The sequence below is a fragment of the Cervus elaphus genome, chromosome 31, assembly GCF_910594005.1.
Source record: "Cervus elaphus chromosome 31, mCerEla1.1, whole genome shotgun sequence".
In the NCBI taxonomy this organism is placed as follows: Eukaryota; Metazoa; Chordata; class Mammalia; order Artiodactyla; family Cervidae; genus Cervus; species Cervus elaphus.
This window is the reverse complement of record NC_057845.1, coordinates 28,021,161-28,040,975: the sequence shown is the minus strand read 5'-3', so window position 1 is coordinate 28,040,975 and position 19,815 is coordinate 28,021,161.

The window sequence follows — 19,815 nt, the reverse complement described above, 5'->3', positions numbered from 1 at the left end:
CACAATCTCCCCATTTATTCCCCACTCATCCTCCCCTGATAACTGTAAGTTTCTCTCCTACACCCATGACTCTACTTCTGTTTTTTAAATAAGTTCATTTGTACCCTTTTTTAAAGATTCCACATAGAAGAGATATCATATGATATTTGTCTTTCAAAATACTCTGTAATGGCGTATATGGGTAAAGAATTTAAAAAAAAAAGGATATATATATATATATTTTTTAAAAGTGTTCTAGAGTTTCCTTTCAGTGTGTTTACTTCTTTGCTTATAAAAATATTTTATATCATTTTTAAGGGCAAACTATAAGAAATATTTATGTTCAGAAAAGAAATCCACCTATAGGAATTCAGATTTAATTTTAAAAACAGGTTAACAATCACATAAGGAAAATCAGTGATTTCTCCAGGTATCTTTTGAAAATTAATGAAGACAAATCAGCTCAGAAGAAAAAAAAAAGACATAAGCTCTGGTAATCCTTTTAAAAAATAAATCTATTTTTAGAATAGCTTTAGGTTCAGAGGGTAAAGCGTCTGCCTGCAACGCTGGAGACCCAGGTTCCATCCCTGGGTTGGGAAGATCCCCTGGAGAAGGCAACCCTCTCCAGTATTCTTGCCTGGAAAATCCCATGGACTGAGGAGCCTGGTAGGCTACAGTCCATGGGGTGGCAAAGAGTCGGACACGACTGAGCGACTTCACTTTCACTTTCACTTTTAGGTTCACAGCAAAACTGAACAGAAAGTACCAAGAATTACCATCTATCTCCTGCTCCCACTCCTGCACAACCTCCCCATTAGCATCTTTTACCAGAATGGTACAATTTGTTATAACTGATGAATTTGTATTGACATACAATTATCACTCATAGTTTACACAGGGTTGCCTCTTGGTGTTATACATTCTATGGTTGTTGACAAATATATAATGACATGCATTCACCATTATACTATCATACAGAATAGTTTTGCTGCCCTAAAAATGCTCTATACTCAGTTTATTCATCCTTCATTTCCCCCAGCCCTTGGAAACCACTGATCTTTTTACTGTCTACATAGCTTCACCTTTTAAGAATGTTATATAGCTGAAATCATACACTATGAAGTCTTTTCAGATTGGTATCTTTCACTTAAAAATATGCACTTAAATTTCCTTGAGATCTTGTCATAGGTATATAGCTCTTTTCTTTTTAGCACTGAATACTATTTCATTGTCTGAATGTAACACAATTTATTCATTCACCTACTGAGGGACATCTTTATCGCTTCCAAGTTTTGGAATTATGAATAAAGCTGCTGTAAACATCTGTGTGCAGATTGTTCTGTGGATATAAATTTTCAACTTCTTTGGGTGAATACCAAGGAGTGCATTTGCTGGATTGTATAATAAGAGTATGGTTAGTTTTATAAAAACTGTCAAAATGTCTTCCTCAGTGACTGTACCACTTCTTAAGTGGCATACTATTCATTCTCTTCAGCAAAGAATGAGGCTTTTTATGTACCCAATGATCTCCAGCTTTGATACTGTCAGTGTTTGTGGGTTTGCCATCCTGATAGGCATGTGTTAATAGTAAGTATCCCACTGTTTTTTTTTACCTTGGTGATTATCTAATGACGTATAAGACTGAACAGCCTTTCATATATTTATCTACTGTCTATATATCCTCCCTGGTGATGTTTGTTTAGATCATTTGCCAAATTTTTTTTTTCATTGTAGTTTGTTTTCTTACTGTTGAGTTTGAAGAGTTCTTTATACATTTTGGATAACAGTTCTTTTTTTTTTTTTTTTAATTTTTATTTATTTATTTATTTTTTTGTCATACATTGAAATGAATCAGCCATGGATTTACACGTATTCCCCATCCTGATCCCCCCTCCCACCTCCCTCTCCACCTGATTCCTCTGGGTCTTCCCAGTGCACCAGGCCCGAGCACTTGTCTCATGCAGCCCACCTGGGCTGGTGATCTGTTTCACCATAAATAGTATACATGCTGTTCTTTTGAAATATCCCACTCTCACATTCTCCCACAAAGTTCAAAAGTCTGTTCTGTATTTCTGTGTCTCTTTTTCCGTTTTGCATATAGGGTTATCGTTACCATCTTTCTAAATTCCATATATATGTGTTAGTATGCTGTAATGTTCTTTATCTTTCTGGCTTACTTCACTCTGTATAAGGGGCTCCAGTTTCATCCATCTCATTAGGACTGATTCAAATGAATTCTTTTTAATGGCTGAGTAATATTCCATGGTGTATATGTACCACAGCTTCCTTATCCATTCATCTGCTGATGGGCATCTAGGTTGCTTCCATGTCCTGGCTATTATAAACAGTGCTGCGATGAACATTGGGGTGCACGTGTCTCTTACAGATCTGGTTTCCTCAGTGTGTATGCCCAGAAGTGGGATTGCTGGGTCATATGGCAGTTCTATTTCCAGTTTTTTAAGAAATCTCCACACTGTTTTCCATAGCGGCTGTACTAGTTTGCATTCCCACCAACAGTGTAAGAGGGTTCCCTTTTCTCCACACCCTCTCCAGCATTTATTGCTTGTAGACTTTTGGATAGCAGCCATCCTGACTGGCGAGTAATGGTACCTCATTGTGGTTTTGATTTGCATTTCTCTAATAATGAGTGATGTTGAGCATCTTTTCATGTGTTTGTTAGCCATCTGTATGTCTTCTTTGGAGAAATGTCTGTTTAGTTCTTTGGCCCATTTTTTGATTGGGTCATTTATTTTTCTGGAATTGAGCTGCAGGAGTTGCTTGTATATTTTTGAGATTAATCCTTTGTCTGTTTCTTCATTTGCTATTATTTTCTCCCAATCTGAGGGCTGTCTTTTCACCTTACTTATAGTTTCCTTTGTAGTGCAAACGTTTTTAAGTTTCATTAGGTCCCATTTGTTTAGTTTTGCTTTTATTTCCAATATTCTGGGAGGTGGGTCATAGAGGATCTTGCTGTGGTTTATGTTGGAGAGTGTTTTGCCTATGTTCTCCTCTAGGAGTTTTATAGTTTCTGGTCTTACATTTAGATCTTTAATCCATTTTGAGTTTATTTTTGTGTATGGTGTTAGAAAGTGTTCTAGTTTCATTCTTTTACAAGTGGTTGACCAGTTATCCCAGCACCACTTGTTAAAGAGGTTGTCTTTTTTCCATTGTATATCCTTGCCTCCTTTCTTTTACAAGTGGTTGACCAGTTATCCCAGCACCACTTGTTAAAGAGGTTGTCTTTTTTCCATTGTATATCCTTGCCTCCTTTGTCAAAGATAAGGTGTCCATAGGTCCGTGGATTTATCTCTGGGCTTTCTATTCTGTTCCATTGATCTATATTTCTGTCTTTGTGCCAGTACCATACTGTCTTGATGACTGTGGCTTTGTAGTAGAGTCTGAAGTCAGGCAGGTTGATTCCTCCAGTTCCATTCTTCTTTCTCGAGATTACTTTGGCTATTCGAGGTTTTTTGTATTTCCATACAAATTGTGAAATTCTTTGTTCTAGTTCTGTGAAAAATACCGTTGGTAGCTTGATAGGGATTGCATTGAATCTATAGATTGTTTTGGGTAGAATAGCCATTTTGACAATATTGATTCTTCCAATCCATGAACACGGTATGTTTCTCCATCTGTTTGTGTCCTCTTTGATTTCTTTCATCAGTGTTTTATAGTTTTCTATGTATAGGTCTTTGGTTTCTTTAGGTAGATATACTCCTAAGTATTTTATTCTTTTTGTTGCAATGGTGAATGGTATTGTTTCTTTAATTTCTCTTTCTGTTTTTTCATTGTTAGTATATAGGAATGCAAGGGATTTCTGTGTGTTAATTTTATATCCTGCAACTTTACTATATTCATTGATTAGTTCTAGTAATTTTCTGGTAGAGTCTTTAGGGTTTTCTATGTAGAGGATCATGTCATCTGCAAACAGTGAGAGTTTCACTTCTTCTTTTCCTATCTGGATTCCTTTTACTTCTTTTTCTGCTCTGATTGCTGTGGCCAAAACTTCCAACACTATGTTGAATAGTAGTGGTGAGAGTGGGCACCCTTGTCTTGTTCCTGATTTCAGGGGAAATGCTTTCAATTTTTCACCATTGAGGGTGATGCTTGCTGTGGGTTTGTCATATATAGCTTTTATTATGTTGAGGTATGTTCCTTCTATTCCTGCTTTTTGGAGAGGATAACAGTTCTTTATCAGATGTGTCTTTTAAAATGTTTTCCCCCTATCTGAGGTTTACCTTCTAATTCTCTTGGCAGTACCTTTCATAGACTAGTTTGTTATTGTTGTCATTTGTTTGTTTTGTTTGTTTTAGTAATGTCTGGCTTGTCAACTAATTCTTCATTAATCATGTATTTGGTGTTTTATTTAAGAAGTCATCCCCTCTGCCCAAAGCTGTCTAGATTTCACCCTGTGTTATCTTTTATAGCATTGCATTTTACATTTAGGCCTATGATCTAGTCCTGAGCTAAATTTTGTAAAGGATATAAGGTCTATGTTGAGATTTGGTCTCAGCTTTTCTGCATGTAAATGCCCAGTTGGTCTAGAACAATTGTTGAAAAACCTATCATTTCTATATAAGTATTTTTTACCAAAGACTGTTGACTCTATTTGTGTGCGTCTATTTCTAGGCTCTCTATTCTGTTTCATTGATCTATTTGCTATTTTGTTGTTAGTACTACACTGCCTTGATTACTGTAGCTTCCTAGTAAATCCTGAAGTCATGTAAAGATTTTTTTTAATTGAATGATCAGTTGAATCTGTCTTGAGAGGTGACCTTTGAAAAATGAAAAAGGCAAACCATGTAAATATTTTAAGGATAAATATTTCGGGCAAAGGAAAATGCATGTGCAAATATTCTGAAGAGAATCATCTTTGATTTCTTCAAAGAAAGGTAAGGTTACCTGGGAATCTGGGAAAGTGATCCTTAGGAAGAGTGAAAAGGGGCTAACAGGAATAGCTGCAAGCGTTAGTCAAGTAGGACGATATAATTCCTGTTAAGGGCCCTAGACTTTATTTTAAAGATAACAGAACCCAGTAGAGGATTTGAGTATGCAGTGAGTGATATGATCCCATTTATATTTTTAAATAATTATCTGACTGCTTATGGAGAACAAATATTTTGCTTTGTGTGGGACCAAAATTAAAGTAGAGACAACATTTACGGTACCCTTGCTATAGTCTAGCACCAAAATAACAGGACCACAGATCAGAATGGCAGCCATGGATGTTTGGAGAAGTGATTACATTCTAGGTGTATTCTGAATAGAATAAAGAAGAGTTGAATGTCAGAAGATGAGATATGAAAAGCAAGACACTGATAATTTTCATCTGAACACTTGATGAATGTAGATGTCATTGAATTAAATGGGACATATTTATGGAAGAGCAAGTTTGGTTTAATAAAAAAATGAGGTCTTATTTTGCCCATGTTAAGTTTAATAGCTTATAAGAAATCCAAGTGGAAATGTCAAGTAAGCATAGATATCGAGGTTATTATGAAGACACACATTATAGAGTCATCAGTGCATGGGCAATATTTAAAGCAGATAAGAGTCTGGCTCTACCAATCCACAATTTGAAAGAAATAAGCAGTTAATCCCACCAATATTTCTTCAACTTTAAAAATCAGCAATTTAATAAACTAACAGCTTATTATCAATCCATTACAAATGCTGTGGGGTAGTTACATATCCCACATGAGAACTCAGATTCCTAGTTAAACACTTGCTGTCCTGTGAACATAGCCCTCATTCTTCAAAATGCAGCCTAACATTCCGTCACACACTTACCTGTGATTTTACGTTTATCCTTGTTTTATCAGTTTTGTGACCTTTAAGAAAGATCAGTGGCTCAGTGGTAAAGAACCTTCCTACAGTGCAGGAGACGTGGACTTGATTCATGGGTTGAGAAGATGCCCTGAAGGAAGGCATGGCAACCCACTCCAGTAATCTTGCCAGGAAAATTCCATGGACAGAAAAGCCTGGCGGGCTACAGTCCATGAAGTCACCAAAGAGTTGAACACAACTGAAGCGATTGAGCATATGGGAAAGCTCAGGAGCCGAGCGATCATGTGAAGAAATAACATGGACGCCAAGTTGGAATTAATACTGCAGGTGGAAATGAGGGCATGAATTAAAGAAATGTTATAAAGACAAAACTAAAAACACAGTTTATTTTAGCTTCCTAAGACTACTGGAGGGAGAAGAAAATGGCTACCCACTCCAGTATTCTTGCCTAGAGAATCCCGTGAACAGAGGAGCCTGGTGGGCTGCTGTCCTTGGGTCGCACAGAGTCGGACACTACTGAAACGACTTAGCATGCATGCATGCATTGGAGAAGGAAGTGGCAACCCACTCCAGTGTTCTTGCCAGGAGAATCCCAGGGACAGAGGAGCCTGGTGGGCTGCCATCTATGGGGTCGCACAGAGTCGGACAAGACTGAAGCGACTTAGCAGCAGCAGCAGCAGCAAGACTGCTAGAGCAAATCACCATGAACTCACTGGCATAAAGTACAAATTTATTCTCACACGTTTCTAGAGGCAAGAAGTCTGAAATCAAGATGCCAACAGGACCACCCTATCATCAAAAGGTCAAAGGAAAATTCTTCCTTTTTTCTTCCTAGATTGCAGTGGTTGCTGGCAATCACAAGTTGAAAATGTCCTATCCTTGCTTCCTTCTTCATATGGCCTTCATCTATGTATGTGTGCCTTCTGCATCTCTGGATCTTTCTCTCCTTTAAGGCAATAAATCATTGAAGTTAGGTCCACTCTAATCCATTATGACCTCCTCTTAACTTGATTACATCTGTAAAGATACTCTTTTCAAATAAAATCACATTTACAAGTACTAGAGGTTCAAATTTCAAAACATCTTTTGGAGGGGAGAAGGTTTAAGGCAGCTGAATGTGGAAGGTGAAGCAGAAAAGACAGGGGACAAGTGGGGAGGAGACATATATTATTCCCAGGATTCTATCTCAGGAGAGGCTAGTTGGTGTCAGACAAGAAGCCTTGGAAGGGTGAGAGATAATGCCAAACGTGTGTGCTTGTAAGAAGTCCGGGCTCACATATCTGTAAGTGCTGGCTATGTATATCTGAAGCTTGGTAGATTGCAAGACAATGAATAGCATCATTAACATATTGGTAGTAGTGGAAACCATGTGATTAATAAATAACTGAGATAAATTAATCATAACTAATGTGCATTAAGCACTTACTACGTGCCAACCACTGTACCAAGTGCTTAGTGTATATTAACTAATACAACCCTCCACAACCTTATAATTTGGTACAATTACCCCTGATTCACAGATTTGGAAACTGAGTCAGAGAATAAATAAACTAGTAATTTGGGGAGGCAGGATCCAATTCCAAGCTGTTTGAGTCCACATGAACAAAAACTTCTTTAGAAGTCTCTTGACTTGTCAAAAGATAGCAAACAGAAGCAGAGATAAACACAACCCCATACATAAATTCATTGACAAAATGATAGATTTTAGCCTGAAATGAGATTCTTCTACTCTGAAGAATTTTTTCTCATTTTCATAATTTTAAAGGACAGAAGTATAGCCAATGGGTGGTGATTACGTAAGTCTAACAAAATTCAGTTCAGTTCAGTCGCTCAGTCGTGTATGACTTTTTGCGATACCATGAATCGCAGCACGCCAGGCCTCCCTGTCCATCACCAACACCCAGAGTTTACTCAAACTCATGTCCATCGACTTGGCAATGCCATCCAGCCATCTCATCTTCTGTTGTCCCCTTCTCCTCCTGCCCTCAAACCCTCCCAGCATCAGGGTCTTTTCCAGTGAGTGAACTCTTTGCATGAAGTGGCCAAAGTACTGGAGTTTCAGATTCAGCATCAGTCCTTCCAATGAACACCCAAGACTGATCTCCTTTAGGATAGACTGGTTGGATCTCCTTGCAGACCAAGGGGCTTTCAGGACTCTTCTCCAACACCACAGTTCAAAAGCATCAATTCTTCAGTGCTCAGCTTTCTTCACCGTCCAACTCTCACATCCATACATGACTACTGGAAAAACCATAGCCTTGACCAGATGGACCTTTATTGGCAAAGTAATGTCTCTGCTTTTTAATATGCTATCTAGGTTGGTCATAACTTTTCTTCCAAGGAGTAAGCGTCTTTTAATTTCATGGTGGAAATCACCTTCTGCAGTGATTTTGGAACCCCCAAAAATAAAGTCTGACACTGTTTCCACTGTTTCCCCATCTATTTCCCATGAGGTGATGGGACCAGATGCCATGATCTTAGTTTCCTGAATGTTGAGCTTTAAGCCAACTTTTCCACTCTCCACTTTCATTTTCATCAAGAGGCTTTTTAGTTCATCTTCACTTTCTGCCATAAGGGTGGTGTCATCTGCATATCTGAGGTTATTGATATTTCTCCCGGCAATCTTGATTCCAGCTTGTGCTTCTTCCAGCCCAGCGTTTCTCATGACGTACTCTGCATATAAGTTAAATAATCAGGGTGACAATATACAGCCTTGACGTATTCCTTTTCCTATTTGGAGACAGTCTGTTGTTCCATGTCCAGTTCTAACTGTTGCTTCCTGACCTGCATACAGGTTTCTCGAGAGGCAGGTCAGGTGGTCTGGTATTCCCATCTCTTTCAGAATTTTCCACAGTTTATTGTGATCCACACAGTCGAAGGCTTTGGTGTAGTCAATAAAGTAGAAATAGATGTTTTTCTGGAACTCTCTTGCTTTTTCGATGATCTAGCAGATGTTGGCAAATGAAATATCATATCAACAACAAAATCATCCCTTTACCCATAAGACATTGGACACTCAGGGTATTTTTAAAGGATATTATAATGTTGAAATTATGCTGGGAAGACTTTTGAAGATTGCTATAAAAGAATATAAAAGTACATAATCCTTAAGATACATTCAAACTATGAAATTCCATAAGTCATTAAATCTTGTTTAGTTGGTTGGTTGTTTTTTGTTTTGTTTTGTTTAAAATCTTATGGCTGTGCCATGTGACATCTGTAATCTGAGTTCCCCACTCAGAGATCAAATCCAAGCCCCCTGCAGGAGAAGCGTCAATCTTATACACTGGATCTCCAGGAAAAAAAATCCTGATATTAAGATTTTGTGTTCATTTTAAGAGTGACAACATGAATAATTACTGAATGAATAAATATGAAAGTAAAATATGACATATTATACAATAAACCTATTATTTTAAACATACCTATATCCCTGGAGAAGGGAAAGGCTACCCACTCCAGTATCCTGGCCTAGAGAATTCCATGGACCATGTAGTCCATGGGGTCACAAAGAGTCGGACACAACTGAGAGACTTTCACTTTTCATGCACACAAAAATGATCATATAAAAATGCAAACAGATTATCTCTGAGTTGTGGTATTATATTTGATTGAAAATATTGTTTTTCACTTTTCAGTAGTTATCCAAATTAACTAGTTTTGAAGACAGATTTTAAGAAGATGTGATCTTAAAAAGAAATACTTATTGCTAAGAATACAAGGCTCAAAAAGTTGTTGCAATATAAGAATAAAATTAATTTGTATTGAAACAATTTTATTCACAAAGCTTCCTGATACTATTTACAGAGGATAAATTAAGGTCACAGTATTTTTTAGGCCTAGAACTATTATCTGTTTGCATATCCAGTTCTGCAATTGATGAATGTGTGAGAAATATTTATTAAAGAATTTTTCCCCAGATATACTATTATTGTTGAGTGGGAAGCAGTAACTTGTCTTTTAAAAAAATATATTGTGTGGTAGAAATTGCTTATTCAAACTCATATATTTCATTGAAGACCTGATGTTAGATTTGGGAATTCCAGACTACAGAATATCATTAACAAATAAACAAAAAGACTGGAAAATTTTTTCTGAAGCCTTGATGTGTGTGCAAAAACCACTATGAACTATGGATTTGAATATAATCAGCTTTACTAGGAGAAATAAGATCCAAAATTTGTAATAAAAGATTTTATCTGGGCAAGGAGGCTTATTTTATGAAGAGTGCCTTTAATAACATTAGTTTTATTTAACTATCAAATCTGACTCTAAATTAGATGATGCCTGGTGGTTATCATATTAGCTATTAGTAGTAAATAACACTGAATCACAGATGAAAGTACTTCAATTTGTAAACAGTTTCTTTTTTTTTAAACAGTGAACAATGGATTTATGTGTGTGTGTGTGTGTGTGTGTGTGTGTAATGAAGTTAAGAGAGAGATTGGTGGCCTGAAATTTGTATAGATCAGGAAGATTTATCTTCTCTTTCAAAGCTATCTTATACAAAATTAAATTAAAACAAGCTCAGCTTTTAAACCCACTGATTAGAGACATCCTATAAGCAAGCATTATAAATTATTATGTGCATACCATACATTTCCACAGTTTATATAGTCTTACTCAAGCAAAGTACCAGATCTGATTATATATGTTATATGGAATCATAAATCAATGTTAAATAGAATCAACATTACTGGTTATCTCAGCTACGTTTATATAAGTTCTAGTAGTATCTGTAGTTACACATTGTTTCCTATCCACTTAATTTGAGAATCTGTATTTGAAAATATTCAGTTGACAGTATGAAAGATAATGGAAGATAGCGATTATATTTCATTAGATTGTACAATAGAAATGGAAATTCAGTCTTATGAAGTAAATAGACCATTATCATTAAAATTATATCTTTTTTTGTATGAAACAGTTGTATTTAAAGTAGATAACCAAGCTACACAGGTTCCTTGTTTAAAATTTCCGGTGGTCTGTATTTTGGCTAATTTTATTATAATTCTCATTCTGCATTATTATTCCAAGGCAGTAAGACTGAATAATTAAATTAACTGTGACTTTGCAAGTAATTTTCAGATTTTTTGAGAACATGTGCTACTCTCCATCTTCTAATTTATTCAAACTTTGACCGGGCAAGTTTTCCCCCCACCCAATTAACCTAAGGATCAATTTCACAGAATAATAACATTTTAATAAAACTGAATAGCATAGTATGGATTATCATAAATGAATACCAACATTCTTTTGATTATAAATAGTACTGAACACCTGGAGATGCAGGTTTGAAATAGCAGGACACCAGCCAAACCCTGCTCTTCTTTTTAAACAGTCAATTTACAATTAGGTCTTGTCAGTCATTTGAGGAGTCCAATTCTTGTTCATCAAGGCACAGCTTTTCCTTAACACCACCATGACAACTGGATCCTTTTCCAATGAGAGATCATTTTTGCCTGCCTGCAACAGATACTTGTGTATTTCAGTTTAATCACACAAGCGTCAGTTTTCCCACGTAGCAAGAGGGCCCAGAGATGATAATAAAGTGGCTTCTTTTATCCATGGGATCCAGGCTCTTTCTAGATCTCTACTCAAACATCCTTAACCCAAGACCTTCATCCGGCTATTCAAAAGTTGACTTCTTTACATCCAGATAGAGCATCCATGTTCCAGGTAGTTAAAAGGGCCAAAGGCAAAGGACAAAAGGATAAGGGCAAGATGAGTTGTCAGTTTTCTTTTAAAAACACACACACAAAAGCAAAATCAATACAAAGAAACCTTTTGAGGAAAGCTCACCTGGGTACTCCCAATTACCTCTCAATGGCACCCTGAGCTGTGAGACAGGCTTGACTGTCAGTGCATATAACTGGGAACACTGACTCTCAAAACAAATCACAGCTCTCTTAGAAAGGGAAAATGGGAAAATAAATATTAGGCAGCTGAGAGAGTCTGTTATAGAGCCCAGGGCTGATTGATTCAAGAATTCCTCAACTTAAATTCTGCCTGTTAGTGGCATGAATTTTTCTACCTTTAACCTACCTTCCAAATATCAGTTACTTTGTTGCTGTTGTTCAGTTGCCAAGTCATGTCCAACTCCTTGCAACCCCATGGACTGCAGAATGCCAGGCTTCCCAGTCCCTGACCATCTCCCAGAGTTTGCCCAAGTTCATGTCTATTAAATCTGTGAGGCCATCCAACCATCTCACCCTCTGATGCTATCTTCTTCTTGGCCTTCAGTCAGTCAGTTCAGTCATTCAGTCATGTCCAAACTCTTTGCGACCCCATGGACTGCAGTACACCAGGCCTCCCTGTCCATCACCAACTCCTGGAGTTTACTCAAACTCATGTCCATTGAGTCGGTGATGCCATCCACCCACCTCATCTGCTGCTGTCCCCTTCTTTTTCCATCTTCAATCTTTCCCAGCATCAGGGTCTTTTCTGACAATGAGTCAGTTCTTCTCACCAGGTGATCAGTGTATTGGAGTTTCAGCTTCAGCATCAGTCCTTCCAATGATTATTCAGGACTGATTTCCTTTAGGATGGACTGGTTGGATCTCCTTGCAGTCCAAGCAACTCTCAAGAGTCTTCTCCAACACCACAGTTCAAAAGCAATCACTGCTAATCCAATCACTACTAATGCAAAATGTGTAGGCTTCCCAGGTGGCTCAGTGGTAAAGAAAGAATCTGACAGCAATGCAGGAGATGTGGATTATATCCCTGGATCAGGAAGACCCCTTTTCCCTGGAGAAGGAAGTGGCAACCCACTCCAGTATTCTTGCCTGGGAAATCTCATAGACAGAGGAGCCTGGTGGGCTACAGTTCACGGGATCGCAAGAAGTCAGACATGACAATTCAAAGTGGTGCTTTGAAAGTAGGCCTGGAAATTATGCCTCCTCTTTATTCCACTGACCTGCCAATTGTCCAGTTCCAGTGATTTCAGCACACACTAAAGCCAAGCTCTTTTCAGCATGGCTGATCTGCTGCCTTAGAAAATCAATTCACTTCCAAAATTTTGATCTGTAACCCCTCTCAGTTTACTGTCTCCTGTCCTTTCACACTCCAATTCCCTAATTCTCACTGAACACAATCTCTGCCTTCTTTGTGATTTGTTGACTTTCACACAATTCCCAAGTTTGGTGAACAACAGTTTCCTTCCATTTGCCGACTTTCTTCTGCTGTTCTCATATCCCCATGTCCCTGACCTGGCAATCCAGTTTTATCACTGCATTTGATTATTTTCCAAGTCTCTCCCCCATGTACTTTCTACAGAATGAGACCATATATATTTTGCTCTATTCCAAGCTAGTGGAGGTGATGGAATTCCAGTGGAGGTATTTCAAATCCTAAAAGATGATGCTGTGAAAGTGCTGCACTCTATATGCCAAAATTTGGAAAACTCAGCAGTGGCCACCGGACTGGAAAAGTCAGTTTTCATTCCTATCACAATGAAAGGCATACCAAAGATTGTTCAAACTACCACACAATTGCACTCATCTCACATGCTAGCAAAGTAACACTCAAAATTCTCCAAGACAGACTTCAATAGTATGTGAACTGAGAACTTCCAGATGTTCAAGCAGGATTTAGAAAAAAGCAGAGGAACCAGAGATCAAATTGTCAACGTCTGCTGGATCATAGAAAAAGCTTCTGCTTCATTGACTAAGCCAAAGACTTTGGATATGTGGATCACAACAAACTGTGGAAAATACTTAAAGAGGTGGGAATACCAGACCACCTGACCTGCCTCCTGAGAAATCTGTATGCAGGTCAAGAAGCAACAGTTAGAACTGGACATGGAACAACAGACTGGTTCCAAACAGGGAAAGGAGTACGTCAAGTCTGTATATTTCACCCTACTAATTTAACTTATATGCAGAGTACATCATGAGAAATGCTGGGCTGGATGAAGCACAAGCTGGCATCAAGATTGCCAGGAGAAATATCAACAACCTCAGGTATGCAGATGACACCACGCTTATGGCAGAAAGCTAGAGGAACTAGAGAGCTTCTTGATGAAAGTCAAAGAAGAGCATGAAAAGCTGGCTTAAGTCTCAACTTTCAAAAAATGAAGCTCATAGAATCTGGTCCCATCACTTCATGGCAAATAGATGAGAAAACAATGGAAACTGTGACAGAATTTGTTTTCTTGGGCTCCAAAATCACTGCAGATGGTGACTGCAGTCATGAAATTAAAAGATGCCTGCTCCTTGGAAGAAAAGCTGTGACAAACCTAGACAGCATATTAAAAAGCAGAGGCATTACTTTGCCAACAAAAGTCCGTCTAGTCAAAGCTATGATTTTTCCGGTAGTCACGTATGGATGTGAGGTTTGGACTATAATGAAAGCTGAGTGCTGAAGAATTGATTCTTTTGAACTGTTGTGTTTGAGATGACTCTTGACAGTACCTTGGACTGCAAGGAGATCAGACCAGTCAATCCTAAAGGAAATCAATCCTGAATATGGGTTGGAAGGACTGATGCTGAAGCTGAAGCTCCAGTACTTTGGCCACCTGATGCAAAGAACTGACTCATTTGAAAAGACTCTGATGCTGGAAAAGATTGAGGGCAGGAAAAGAAGGGGACGACAGAGGATGAGATGGGTGGATGGCATCACTGACTCGATGGACTTGAATTTGAGCAAAGCTCCAGGAGTTGGTGATGGACAACGGAGCCTGGTGTGCTGCAGTCCATGGGGTCACAAAGAGTCAGATACGACTGAGCTACTGAACTGAGAGTTGATTTAAAATCTTGTGTTAATTCCAGGTGTACAACAACATGATTCAGTTGTATGTATATGCATGTGCTCAGTCACTCTGTCATTTCTGGCTCTTTATGGCCCAATGAACTGTAGCCTGCGAGTCTTGCCTTTCCATGGCTTTCTCCAGACCAGAATACTGAAGTGTGTTACCATTTCCTCCTCCAGGAGTTCTTCTTCACCCCGGCATAGAACTTGGCTGTCCTGTGTATCGCATTGGCAAGCAGAGCCTACTAAAGAAACATTTTTTAAATGCTAAAAATTAGGTAGTTTACTCTTACTTCTCACAGGTAAAAAGTGATCGATTTCTCAACAAAATCATAAACAAAGAACTCAAAATGAAAAATAAACCTTTTGGCAAATAAGCCTGACTAGGACTCTAGAAGATGAAATCTTCTTGATACAGTTACGCAGTGCTAGGGAGTTTATACTCACTAGATCTGCCCTGTTAATATAGGCTGCCAGCCAGCATTTCCATGAACTTTTTGTTATGGTGAACTTTTTATTGCAATGGTGCATGCAGGAGGGATTTGACCTGTGTTTGTCCCAAGAATTCTTTTCCAGAATATAACTCACTTTGACAAGGTATTTAGATACACAGGTATATTTTAAATAGGAATGCCTCCAGCCTTCATGATCCTATGCTGTGCAAAATTACAACCACTGAAAGGAATATTTGTTTGGCTTCTAAACTAAATAAGTTTAGAAGTTGTTCTTAGTAATTGTATCAAAATAATTAATAATTATTATTCATAATAAATGGTGTTTATTGGATCTGATACCAAAAATCTGAATTCAAGATTTCCCTCTTGGTACAAATGTCATTTTAAAAAAATGAGTGCATGTGTGTCTGTGTGTGTGTGTGTGTGTGTGTTTTAAATTCTGAGTATTTACTTTTTATGATGCTTGTGAAGTAAGACCACAAGGCTATTTAATTTTATTATCTTTCAGTGATAAATTTGGACATAACGAGAAAAAAAGTTTTCAAATATAATTCCTCAAATATTGTGTTTAAGATTCTAGTAAAGTTTGACAGTGTGTGAAAGTGTTAGTCTGTCAGTCTTGCCCAAATCTTTACCATCCTGTGGTCTGTCCATGGAATTCTCTAGGTGACAATACTAGAGTGGGTTGCCGTTTCCTTCTCCAGGAGAACTTCTCGACCCAGGGATTGACCAGGATCTCCTGCATTGCAGACAGATTCCTTACAGTCTGAACTACCATTAAGTAATATGAAATCTTAATGGATTATATTCTCAATAAGAGAGATAAGTTTTTAGTTAAGCACTTACTGATTACCACCAATTATGTACAAGGTGCTCTTCTAGATGCTCTTTTTGCTTGGGCCTGATGAGATGTTAAAGGTGTGTATGTATGTGTAGATGTACATATATAGACATATATAAATATATATTTAATTATAGCTCAAAACTTTCAAAGCATCACAAAACAGCCCAGGAGACACACTTGTCATGCCTTAAGTTTGTGCTTATGTTACTCAAGTATGTGTTGGATCTGTCTTGAAACTGGCAATGGACTTTTCATCTCAGTTAAAACTTCTGAGCTTTAAAACTTCAGCAGCGTTTCACACAAGAAATTGATTCTCCTTGTCCTTCCCATTTCCTATCCCTCCTCCACCCTCTACACAACATTCTTTTTGCCAACGTGAGAAATGGTGAAAGACCATTATATTCCGACCCTAATGCCCTTTGAAAAGAATCTGGTATCATAACAATCACTAGTAATTTAGCCAGATACTCTCTACTTTGCTCTTTCAGGTACATGTTAGTTTGCCTTCCTTCCCTTGGGCTCTTCTTAACCTTGGAGTTAAGTTTAACCTTGTAACTGATTTTGGCCAATCAAATGTGAGAAGTACTATTAGTTATCATAGAAGGTTTTTAAAGCTAACATGTTTTCTTCATTCTCTTTCTCTGGCAACAGTGAGGACACTGGCATGCCCTCAGTCTGGGTTATTTATGGACCACAATGAGAAGGGTCTCCTGCCAATCAGCATAGACATAGGGCATAAATGAGAAATCAACCTTAATCATTTTAAACCATCAGGACTTTCAGATGTTAATACTGCATCATACTTTTAACCTATCCTGACCAATACATGTGGGAAAGTAGACTTCTCTGAGATTAAACTGCCATCTAAGACCCAGATAAACAATCACAGTGAATTATTACTTTAAGATCTGTATTCTTTGTATTTATTCCTCCATCCAAGAAACATTGGAGTATCCTGATGATATTGATCACTTTACTAGACCTTGGGGGACAGTGATGAATGAGGTGTGGCCTTTGACCTCAAGGGTCTTGCATTCCAGAACACATTTCTGACATGTAATTGGATAAATAACAGGAAATCAGTCCCATGCACTTGAATTGGCTGTGTAGTTGGTCAGTCACTTTATGGGAACCTTGACTGTAATAGCAGCATCCTAAGCTGAGAAAAAAATGTGTGCAAAAGGAGAAATTATAAAAAATTATTTAGGTTATGTTTAAAAGCTCACTGTAGCTGAGAAACATGTCAAAATATTAACAAAATCATATGTACACAGAGAAAACAAGAATTGAAATTATTTTTGTGTGTGTATATATATATATATAATTTTTTTCCCCCTTACTTTGAGACAGTGAAACAGGAAAATATTTAGAGGTTGCACTAAGCTCCATTGGGATCATTCAGAGCTATGGCTTACATTGAGGCAGTATTTCTGCAAAACAAATTTGAAAACATCTTTTTTCTGATTCTATTTAATTTATTTCAGAGAAATCTGGATCCATATGGTTGAACAACTTTACAGTTCGTTAAATTTAATAATTTTGAATGTATGAAATGTGGTCATTTATTTTCCATCCAGTTGTGAAATATAATGAAGTTGCACAATGTTTTCAGCATAAAATTATTTATTATCCTATATTTCCACTAACAAAATCCATGTAGGAATTCTTTTTGATTCCAGGTAGCTATTGGTTGGGGAAATGAATTTTCTTAAAAAAAGGTGTCAAAAAAAGTTCTAATATATTCATTAGCTAGCTCTGTTAGATTTAAAGTTTTACTTCCTTTCTATCTAACCTGTATTTTTAGCAAGTAAATAAAAATGCAGTAAGTATATTTTCACTTCTTCTTTCACATACAAAACCCTCAGTCATGTCATCTGAAATTTCTGTTGTCATTGCTCTTTTAGAAAATCTTAATTTGTTGGTTTCTTAAATTCTTGCCACTTCTAACAGACAATTAAACTATACAACCAGAAGAGTGTTTTAAGACAAATTTCTGGCATCTGTCCAATTTTACTTCTCCTATGTTAGAAAATTTAAGCTTTGTTATTTTATTTTAGAAATATGGTAGGAAGTAGGACACTATAGCACAGTGTATAAAATTGCACATTATATAAAAATTGTGGTGGAGGCACAAATTGAATCATGTCTAGAAAAAGCTATGGTCAACTTCCCTTTCCTCTGCAATCATGGCAATATGTTATAAACTTCTCAAGGGTGATATTAAACCTGTGTTCTGGGTGTCTTTGTGATTGGCACTTCTCTTTATGTCTGAGAAGATATTTTGGTTCCTAGTTATTAGTTTCATTTGAAATTGCCTTTTGTTTGAAATTATGAACTTGGTCTGTATGCTGAATTTTATGCCATTACTATTGTTGACATGAAACTCTGTATAGTCTTGATTTTCTTTATATATGGTTCACTAACTCCTGCCAATCAGCCTTTCTTAAAAACATTTCATTTCTCCTACCTACTTATTCTATATTCATTTGGCCCATTTGCTCCACCTCAAGTATTTTTTAATACTCTTCATTTCCAAGAACATTTTACAATTGACCTCACTTTGGGAGACCTGGATTGGATCCCTGGGTTGGGAAGATCCCTGGAGAAGGGAAAGGCTACCCACTTGAATATTCTGGCCTGGAGAATTCCATGGACTGTAGTCCATGGGGTTGAAAAGAGTCGGGCATGACTGAGCAACTTTCACTTACTTGGATACAAAGATAATAGACTCTTAGTATTGGCTTAAAAGAAAAATCTCTTGATGTTAATCTAGTGTTTCTCAAACTTCAATGTACATACAAACCAATGTGAGTTTTGTTAAAATGCAGATTCTACAAACCTAACAAGCTCCCTGGTGATGCCTCGGCTGTTGTTCTAAGACCACGTCTTTGAGTAGCAAGGTGTGAATCCATTGATATCTGACATCATCTGGGAAAAATATAATCAATTATTCAAACTATTTACTGAATATAAACTATAACAGAAACATCAAGCATTTCTCTATGCCAGACTCAGGTGATTAACTGGAAAGCAGAAAAAAAAAATCTAGGTTTTCACATTCATGGGATTTAAATTCTGGTGGAGAAAATAGAAAATAAGTGAATGACAATATAAACATTTAAAAAATTTTTATAAGAACAATAAAGAAAATAAACATGAATTCTGTGGAGTAAATGCGGAATACTGGTCATATGGAATGTTCAGAGAAGAACTGTGGAAGTGGCAATTAAACAGTGAGTGGAAAAAAGTGAAGGAACCAGTTTTCTGAAGTGTAAGAAAACAGCCTCCAGAGCAATCATTCAGTTCAACGTCTTTTCTGGTAGCATTTAGAGAATTTGAGATGTTAGAAAGGCAACCCATACATCTAAAGTCAAGTAAGTATTTGGAGGAGAACTAGGCTGGAGACAGACTCTGCAGTATCCTTTAGATTTTGGAGATTTTTTTTTTAATTCTAAAATCAATAAAAATTCACTAAAGGAGCATTTGTTTATTTAAATTAGAAATGGACACAAGAACTTCTCTGATGATCCAGTGGCTAAGACTCTGTGCTCCCAATGCCTGGGTTCAATCCCTGTCAGAGAACTAGATTCCAAATGCCTCAACTAAAGGATTCCACATGCTGCAGCAAAGATGAAAGATCCTTCACGCCATAACTTCATGCCAGGGCAGCCAAATAAGTGAGTAAATAAAATAAATATTAAAATATATATATAATTTACATTTCAAATCTATTGAAATTCTTTATAAAAGAAGGGACACATCTTTGTTATTTGGAGAACACAAGGACAAGAGCAAAAGTTGGGGTGTGGACCTCATTGAGAAAGGAGATTCAGGTAGCTATGCATCGGTAGCAGCAGCAGCGGGGTCATTGAGATAAAAAAAAAAAAAAAATGGCCTAATCAGGGAGCTGACACTGAGCCCAGGGAGAACAAAAGTTGGAGGGGTATTTCTGAGATAGGATGGACTTCTGATGAAAAGGGCAATAGAGAAATGACCAACATG